We start from the raw sequence: 10,560 nt of genomic DNA on the forward strand, positions 1-10,560 counted from the left end.
CAGGCTGCATGGGCTCCTGGCTCAGCGGGGAGTCTGTTTCTCCCTCTGCCCCTCCCCCTGCTCATGCTCTGTCCCATATAAATAAATAAAATCTTTTAAAAAAATGGAAACTTAGTGAAACAGACAAGTTGTAAAAAGGAGTAAAATTATTGGTAGCTGAATGGGAACAGTGAGAAAACACAATCATTGTAACCTAGCAATGTGGGATTACAACTAATCCCCATGAATGGGTATGACTCAATGAATTGGTATGGAGTCCAAGAAATAATGCTGAGAAAACCTTGTGGATTTTACATGCTCAGAACTCATAAGAAAGTCATTACCTCTTACTGCAAAAAAAAAAAAAAAAAAAAAAACCTCCATAAATGACATACATGAAGAGTTGTGTGGGACAACCAAACTCTAGTGTACTCATATTCAAGAAACAATGGTAAAAGGCATGGGAATGACAGCTTGGACACTGTGACAGTATTTGGTGTGCACTATGAGGGGAAGGTACTTGGATCAGACCTCAGTAGTTGTATGTAATATTAGCTAAGGCAACTTGCACCTGCTTTAATAACAGGGATGCATAACTAAAGGAGCATATTTTGTTACGTAGGAAGGGAGGAAGGGAGAAAGAAAATATGTAAATATTCAAAATACAGCTAAAACTAAAGGAGAATGCTCCAAAATTCAAGTCATCAAGATGTGTAGATTCCTTTGCTTGTAAAGAGATTTCTGGGGAGTTATTTTCTGGAGCACTTTTATGAGTACTTCTGTTAACACCTGGACTTCACAGCTCTAGTTGCTTAACTTTGTGATTTGTTAAATCACAATTTTGACAAGGCCAGTGTCTTGAGTGTCCCAGGTCAGTTAACTGCCTTGTTTCAGAGCTAACGGGTGCACTCCTAATCTCAGTTAATGGTGAAGAGCCTTTATACTATTGTGTTTCATATTTGAATTTACACCAGGCTGTGGGCTACTTAAGAACAGGAAATATTTCATCACTGTATCCCCTGAACCTTGTATGGTTACAGTGGAGGCACTTGATAAATGGGTGAAGAGAAAGCAGGTATACAACCACCACTTGGTAAGGAGCACAAATTGAGAGATTAATGCATTTTTCAGCTGAAACCTATGCATGAATATACTTAACTCAGTCCCTGTGCTACATTCCTCCACGTGCCAAGGTTAGAGCAAAATATGGCTGATTCATCTGATACCTGCAAGTGTACAGGAAGGTCTAGAATGAGAGAATGGTGCTGAATATTGCTTATGAGGGGTGTTTGATTTATTAGAGAATTAAAAAATGAAACAAAAATTGAGATAAGCCCTCTGCTCCCACTGGTTAGTTACCCTTTGGAAGAGAGAGAAATTTCAGAAATTTGCAAACAGACTGAATTTAAAGCCATCAGTGACCCTTTGAAAGGAAAACTTATTTACCTCATGGAAGATTCTACACCTGTGTATTTGTTACTTCCCAGAAGTTTTAAAAGTACAGGTCTTCCTCGACTTATGATGGGGTTATGTCCCAATAAACCCACTGTAACTTGAAAATATCTTAAGTCAAAACTGCACTGAACACACTTAACCTACAGAATATCATAGCCTAGCCTACCTACCTCAACTTAAATGTGCTCAGACACTTATACATCGGCCTACACTTGGGCAAAATCATCTAACACAAAGCCTACAAGAGTGCTGAATATCTCATGTAAGTGATTGGATACTGTACTAAAAGTGAAAAACAAAACGGTTATATGGATGTAGAATGGTTGTGTCAATTGTTTACCCTCAAAATTGCGTGGATGACTGGGAGCTCTGGTGCACTGGTTCTACCCAGCATCCTAAGAGAATCATACCACACACTGCTAGCCTGGGATGAGATCAAAATTAAAAATCACAGTATGGTTTCTACCAAATGTGTATTGTTTTCATACCACTGTAAAGCCAAAAAACTAAAAGTTGAACCATCATTTTAAAATTCAACCTTAGGGATTGATCTCTTGATCTCAGGGTTGTGGGTTCGAGCCCCATGTCAGGTATGGAGATTACTAAAAAATAAAATCTTTTTTAAAAAATTCAACCTTAGGTTTTTTAATTTCTTTAAACAATCTTTCTATGCTCTTGATCTTATTTGGATTTTATCTACCTTTTTGACTTGTGAGTTTTTATTTTTTTTAAATTTCATTTCTGCTTTCACAAGAAATATTAAAAATATTCATCTTCTCAGCTACATGTGAAATAATGAGACTGGGCCACTTTCTCACACCATACACAAAAATAAACTCAAAATGAATTAAACACCTAAATGTGAGACCTGAAACCATAAAACTCCTAGATGAAAACACAGGCAGTAATTTCTTTGGCATCAGCCTTAGCAACATTTTTCTAGATATGTCTCCTCAGGAGAGGGAAACAAAAGCAAAAATGAACTATTGGGACTACACCAAAATAAAAAGCCTTTGCACAGCAAAGAAAACCATCAACAAAACAAAAAGGCAAACTACTGAATGGGAGAAAGTATTTGCAAATGATATATCCAAAAAGGGGTTAATATCCAAAATATATAAAGAGTGTATACTGCTCAATACCAAAAAAAAAAATTAAACAATTTGATTAAAAAATGGACAGAGGACCTGAATAGACATTTTTCCAAAGAAGACATACAGATGGCCAACAGACACATGAAAAGATGCTCAACGTCACTCATCATCAGGCAAATGCAAATCAAAACCACAATGAGGGGCAGCTGGGTGGCTCAGTCGGTTAAGCGTCTGCCTTCGGCTCAGGTCATGATCCCAGGGTCCTGGGATCAAGCCCCGCATTGGGCTCCCTGGTCAGCGGGAAGCCTGCTTCTCCCTCTGCCTCTGTGATTCCCCTGCTTGTGTTCTCTCTTGCTCTCTGACAAATAAACAAACAAAATCTTAAAAAAAAAAAAAAAAACACAATGAGCTATCACCTCACACTTGTCAGAATGCCTAATATCAAAAAGACAAGAAATTACAAGTATTGTCAAAAATGTAGAAAAAATGGAATTCTCATTCAGTGTTGGTGGGAATGTAAATTGGTGTAAACATTGGGGAAAACAGTACAGAGGTTCCTCAAAAAAATTAAAAACAGAAATACCATATGATCCAGGGGTGGCTGGGTGGCTCAGTCGGTGAAGCACCTGCCTTCCGCTCAAGTCATGATGTGCTGGGATTGAGCCCTGTGTCAGGCTCCCTGCTCAGTGGGGGAGCCTGCTTCTGCCTCTCCCTCTGCCCCTCCCCCTGCTCATTCTCTCTCTCTCTCTCTCTCTCTTTCACTCTTGCTCTCTCAAATAAATAAAACCTTAAAAAAGAATAAGAAGAAAAGAAATACCATATGATCCAGTAATTCTACTACTGGGTATTTACCCAAAGAAAATGAAAACACAAATTCAAAAAGATATATGCACCCCTATGTTTATTGCAGTATTATTTACAATAGCCAAGATATGGAGGCAACCTAAGTGTCCATCGACAGATGAATGGATAAAGATATGGTATACATACACACACACAAATATTATTAAGCCATCTAAAAGAATGAGCTCTTGCCATTTGTGACAACACAGATGGAACCCGAGGGTATTATTCTAAGTTAAATAAGTCATTGAGAAAAACCGATACCAGGATTTCACTTGTATGTGGAATCTAAAAAGCAAAACAAACAAAAAACAGGCTCTCAAATACAGAGAGCAAACTGGTGGTTGCCAGAGGGGAGGTGGGTGGAGGGATGAGCAAATAGATAAAGGCGATTAAGAGGGACAAATTTCCAATTATAAAGTCAGTCAGGGAGATAAAAGGTACAGCACAGGGAATATAATCAATAATATTTTAATAACATTGTGTGGTGACTACGCCTATTATGGTGAGCACTGAGTAATGTATAGAATTGGTGAATCACTATGTTGTACACCTGAAACTAATACAACAGTGCATGCCCATTTCAATAAAAAAATTAAAAATAAAATAAAAAGGTATTGTCCTCTTAATGTGTTCTAATAAAAAGTTCTGTTGTTGCAGTTTTTAGACAACAGTGATTTAATTTGACTACCTTAGCATGTGTTTTAAACCCTTACCAAAATTTGGGATGAGTTCCTTTTCTGTGAAATTTGTTAAGAAGTAAGATGGAAATTTCAGGACACCAATCAAAGATCTCTGTCCACTCTTTTCAAAGGCAACACTAGGCAATATTCAAATATTACATCACAGTTTTCAACCTCCTGCCACAGTGTGATACCTTTACCCCACCCCCACACTAAGCTAGAAACTCACTTGGTACCAAGGGTTAGACACCCAAGTTCTGTGGACACAACAGAACAAGGGTTGTGACTCCTTTTGCTCATCTGTGAGGAGAGAAATAAATAGTCTTTGGTGACCTGAACAATAACTCCAGAATATCATTTCAGGCAAGTTCAATGGGCAGAGTTTCCGTAGGCTAATTAAACATTAAAACAGCAAGCAAGCATAACTTCTAGAGATAGATTTCTCAAAGGAATCTAGCAAATGTTATGTATTCTCTTCCCATTGTAGTATCATTTTTCTCTCTGAAAAAGAGCATACTGTTAAGTGACCTAAAATTAAAACGTCACAATTTGATGATCCCTTTTCTATTTCATCATGGTAAGTACAGAGGGATACAGTAGTGGGACTTCAAGCCTATTAAGGATGTTTACTAAATATCTCCTAGAACATTAGAGTGAATACTTTGACCACTGGATAACTGGATTAATTAGAACCTTTCCAGTTGGTATTGACAAAAATCCACCTCCAGTCAGGTTTAGTGAGAAGGGGCATTATTACCTAACTGGTAAATACAGTTCAAATTCAAAATGACAGCTGGACCCACCACTCACATAGTGTCCCCAGAGCTCATCTCTCAACTTCTGGTCATGAGCCAGCTTTCTTTATCAAAGAAGCCCTCATCATGCAGCATGAAAGGCGGCTGATAAAAAATAAAATCTTTTTTAAAAAACTCAACCTTAGGTTTTTTAATTTCTTTAAACAATCTTTCTGTGCACAGACCCACGTTCACATCCTTCCAGCTGAGCAACCACAATAGGAGAAAGAAATTTTCCTCCCCTGAGATCCATGTATCTATCCCAGGAAGGGATCTCTGGGCCATGTGCCCATCCCTAAACCAGTCACTTAGCCTGAGCACAGGGTCATGTGTCCACAATCCACACAGCAGAAAGGCAGGGTGCCAGGCTGGAAAGGTTTACAGCCCGACAGCTTGCTGGGTGGAATAAGGGGGGACTGATTGCCTGAGAGGGATAGCTTTGGCAGATAGATCGCTCCTACAAACATTTCAAAGTGACAAGTATTATTTTTTTTTCCAAACAAAAAAAACCTCTATAAAAATGCTGTACAATCTTACTTATATGTGGAATCTTTAAAAAAAAAAAAATGCTCATAAATAAAGACCACAAACTGGTGGCTGCCAGAGGTGGGTGGTAGAAAGTAGGCAAATGGGTGAAGGGGGTCAAAAGGTACCAAATTTCAGTTATAAAAGAAGTCTTGGGGATGTAATGTACAGCATGGTGACTCTAGTTAATACTTTGTTGCATATTTGAAAGTTGCTAAGAGAGCAGATCTTAAAAGTTCTCAGCGTAAGAAAACAATTTATAACTATGTATGTGGACAAGTAACTAAACTTATTGCAGACATCAAGTCACAATACACACAAGTATCAAATCATTACATTGTCCACTGACACTAATAAAATGTTGTATGTCAAATATAACAATTTTAAAATGAATTCAAGAAAAGAAAATAATGCCACTTCTCTGGTCCCACCCCAGACACCGGGGGTGGGGCCCAGCAATCCATAGGGAAACCCTACAGGGGATTCTAACCCATGCCAGAGTTTGAGAACCACTGGCCTAGCTGATATTCCCACTTGAGTGAACAGATTTCTTTTCAGCCTTAGTTAAAGAATAATATGCCAGGATTGTAAAGTGTTTCCATAAAAAGCTAAATAGTAAACATCTTAGGCTTTGTGGGCCAAAAGGCAAACTCAAGGTTATATAAATATGTAATCCCTTAAAATGCAACCATTTAAAAATGTAAAAACCATTCCTGGCTGGTGGGCTGTACAAAAGTAGGTGGCAGGCCACATTTGCTGACCCCTGGTCAGTGGCTTAGGGTTAGGCAGACTTATTTTAAAAAGAAACAAAGAGAAAAGAACAGGGGGAAAAAAAGAGAGATGTACTTCTAGATGCAGAAAAAGACATTCACTTTCAGTGGAAAAGACATGGACTCCCATTTAACACTCTGAAGCATTTCTCAACGAAGGATAAATGCATCACCTGAGAAACCGATCCCGTAGCGGCAAATGACACAATCACCGCCATCACCCTTGGCCAGGACTTGAGACCCTTTCCTGTCAATGCTTTCGTTCACAGGCACAAAGAGCCATTGAATGTCTGACCCTGAGAAGTCCAGATACCAAAGTGAGATGGAAAACATTAACAATGTGCATATGGAAGGAGAGAGGTTGGGTGATTTCTGTGGCTCTATTAACTCACTTACCCCTTAAGGGAATGTTTTAAGATTCTCAGTGTGTGATCGATGCCTGGGATAAAATCACTGCATGTGACACTAAGAAAATCCACCCTCTCCAGATGGCGTGACATTGAAATGCTAACGTGATTTTGCTCAATTATAGGTACAGAAAACCACCAGGGGCCACTCTCCATAGATACCCACGTGGATAGCCCAATCTCCTACCTTTCCATCCATCTCTCTAGCCATTCCCTGTCAATATCTACTGCTGACTCTTCTTCCTCTTCCCACCAAAGTATATCCTGACATTGCTCATGTTTTGCTCTAGGCCTTTTTCCCTTCTCATCTATAGCCTCCCTTTGGGTGGTCCGTTCCCATTCAATTACCATCTTTCAAGTCCACAACTCTAGCATAGATCAGTCCAGTGCTACTGAGCTTTAAACTGCTGTGTCTCACTGCCTACTAAACAGTTACATGTGGTTGTGCCTGCGTCTAAAAATTAACTCTGCATTCCTACCCCTCAAGCCCAATGTGTATTATCTCAGGAAACGATACCACCATCCAGCCTGTTATTCAAATTTGAAACCTGGGAGTCATCCTTGATACCTCCCTGTCCTTCAACATCTCCTTTCACATTTAAGCAATCACAAAATCTTATTTTACCCCCTCACTATCTCAAAACCGGCCACTTCTCTATATGCCTCCTAGTCCAAACTACCTTCATTCTGTCCTTAAATACTACTGTAGCCACCTAACCACCCTACAACCATTCTTGGTCCCTCCCTCCACCGATCCATTTAAATCCAAATATAATCAATCTCTGCCTTCACAATTTTTCCAAACACTATAAAAAGCCCAGAGGGTCTCAAGGGGATGTGTTGGGACTAACTGCACCAGAGTCCTGGAGTGGATCTTGTTAAAAATGTTGCCTCTTGAGTTACATCAAACTCAAAGAATCAAAATCTCTAGGGATTGGCCCAAGGCACTAATTTCTAATCCCAAATCCTTACGATGGTTTACAGGACCTTCACAATCTGACCTCCTGCAGTTCCAGGCAAGGTTAGGGCATCTTATTCATGATTCTATCCCAAAGCACCCCGTACCCCTCCAGGAGCACTCATGTATTCAATGTCAGATTCCCTGCCAGAGAGTAAGTCCCAGGAGCGAAGACGCCATGCCTGCCATGGTTCCCATTTATCCCTCGTGCCCAGGATAGTGGGGCACAACATCTGTTTAATATTCATCAGCATTCAGAACCAAAGAGAATTTAATATAGATTTTCCTCACAGCATGGTTGGTTTAACATGACTGAAAATGTCTTCATTTGTTGATCAAGTGTACAGACCGAGAAAAGAAAGGGCTCAGATAACATTGATTGGAGTAATTAATTAGTGGCCTGAAGGAGAAAGTTTAATCTTCAAAATCAAAGTAATTATTTAGAGGTTGATAACAAGCTCTCCTCCAGTCTCCAGTGAGATCAAATGAACAGAAATAAGTTTTGGACTACATTCAAAGAGTTTCTGATCATATGTACTGTGTGGGTAAATACAAATCTAAAAAAAAAGAAAGAAAAGTTGAATTTTCTCTGGTATAAGAGACCTCTCTCCTCATCCCACTTTTGTTTGAGCATCTCCTTTAGAAAACTTGCAATCACATTCCTTCTCTGGCCTTTTGAAGTGTATGTAGATCTTTTCAAAAGCTAAATAAGCCTCTTGACAGTTTTATAACCCAAGAATGTCTTTCTCAAGGACCTAGCAGCCATCTCTTTAAAATGTAAACATAAAGGAAGATAGCACTTCTATCTCAGCCTCCATGAGAGTTTAACTTGGACATCTGACCCCAAATTGTAACTACCTACCTGTCACAGAGATTTGAGGAGTTTTATTATTCTTCTGAATAAAGAGAATTAGCAAACACAGATGTTGTCATGTCCTCTGACCTGAGGACTAGTTATAATTTATCTTGAGTACATGGAGGTGAGAGATTGTATCTGCCTGGCTATATGCAAGGGTGAGATTCTTTTCTGTCTTTTCTCTTTAGCTGATTGTCTGGGGTGCACATCAATTTTGCTTATATGCTTATACAATAATAAAAGTGTTTGTTCTTCCATCTTTGTGGAGAGGTTTTCTGGGTTGGCAGATTTTGTTTTCAATTTTATTTCCCCAACAATACCAATCACAAGCCAGACTGACCAAGTAAAGGTGGTGAATTCATATCCAAAAAATTGTTTACCAGTAGGAAAGACAAGCTGAAGCCACCGTGCATTTCATCAGGGCCCATACAATTGGAAGGCCCTACACAGCTGGGTTGGGAGTGGGAATACCCTGCCCTGAAAATACAGTCTTTCCCCTCGTAGGTTACTTCTGCCCACTGCACTCCTGTCTCCCCTGACTCCTCCATGTAAAACAAAAACAAAAACAAAAACAAAAACCCTCTGGCATATTTGGCATATTAGCAATGGAAAGCTCAGGCAGGACGTACTCATACCCAGACCACAAAGGGGCACGCATGCAGCCTGAGGAACTTAGTGAAGGCAAATTTACAAACATAAGTGAGGAAGTGGTTGGGATAAAAAGAATGAAATGTCCTAGAGGAAGTGACACTGGCAAAAACTTCCCATTAGATGAACTCTCTGCACACTAAGGAGGAAAGGATAAAATCCTGGAAACTGATCTAAACACAGAAAGGAGAATGACAAACAGAAAAGATGCTTATCCTAAGATTATGATGAGAAGGTGAGCCCTGTTGAAACTAATCTTTGTAAGTTTTTTACAATGAAATAACACTTTAATTTACAATGTTTCTAATGTTTTAAGTTACGGTGTACCATAAGTAAATATTAGTTTTACCATTTTTTTCACTTCCCAATACATTAATAACCAACAGTGAGAGCTGGTTAAAATGTTCAATGTTTTCACAAACAATTTTAAAGTTCACAGAACATTTGTAATCTCCCCACTGATGCTTAAGATTGCTTTGCATGGTTTTAGCTTGTGTGGTCTTGCACTATCGTGCAAAGCAAGGACTGCCTATATTTCTTATTCCTCATTAAACAAGTTAATACACGTGTCTAAAAGTGTCTGTCGCACAGTAAATGCTCAGTGTCACCTATTATTTCAAAGATATTACTTGCTGTTTTTCAGCTTTAATGCAAAAGTTTTGTTTGTTTGTTTTTAATGTCTCTACTTGCTGCTCCTGTTTCTCTCCTTCCACTCTCTTGAAACCATTCTTGTCAGGCTTTTGTCCATACCCCTCCACCGCAACTGCTCTTCTCAAAGTCACCACTTTTGAAGAGCTCAATCCAATGGTAAACTGTAAACCTTACTTACTATACTTCACAGCAGCATTTAATTCAATTAATCATAAAAGACCTTGTTTTCTAAACACCACACTCTCCTTGCTGGTTTCCTCCTGCCCTATAAACAGATCCTTTCCAATCTCTTTTTCTAGTAACCCTTCCCCCCACCCCTTATCCAAATATTAGAGTGCCACAGGGCAAAACCTTTGGATCTTATCTCCCTCTCTCTCCCAGCCTCTCTCTCTCTCCTCTCCCACCACACTGTTCTCACACACACACATAGATCCTGTATCAAAGCCATCAGCATATTGTCAACCTAGTACCTTCTAGTCATTAGAATTATCCCCATTTTAGAGATGAGGAAACTGAGCCACAGAAAAAGTTATGTGACTTTTCAAGGGTCACACAAATGATTTGGGACAGAACTGGGATCTGTGCCTAGGTAGGCTAACTTTAGAGATTTAAAGTGGCAAATTTCCTCAATTCGGTCAAGGTTTCCAAAAAATAGTTAGGTTTAATTTCAACACTACTTTTCATAAAGACAAAAAATAAACAATTTCTAAGTATCTTCCAAATAGACAATTCAATTAAGTAAAGGTACACCTAATATAAAACATAACATTATAAACCAAAACATAGTTTTTTTAGGTTTTATTTTTTTGAGAGAGAGAGAGAGAGAGAGTGCATATGCATTTGCACACATACATGGGGTGGGGGGGGGGAGCGGAGTTTCCAGAGGGAGAAGGAAGA

General features: G+C 39.1%; 1 pseudogene; it reads left to right on the plus strand.

The window, feature by feature from the left end:
- LOC148162691 (NXPE family member 1-like) overlaps positions 1-6,559 on the plus strand; it is a 32,411-nt pseudogene extending 25,852 nt beyond the window's left edge.
- Positions 6,560-10,560: the final 4,001 nt, after the last annotated feature.

This window comes from Eumetopias jubatus, unplaced genomic scaffold (assembly GCF_037043125.1).
Source record: "Eumetopias jubatus isolate StellerSeaLion01/CBP00866 unplaced genomic scaffold, mEumJub1_p1.0 scaffold_13, whole genome shotgun sequence".
NCBI lineage: Eukaryota > Metazoa > Chordata > Mammalia > Carnivora > Otariidae > Eumetopias > Eumetopias jubatus.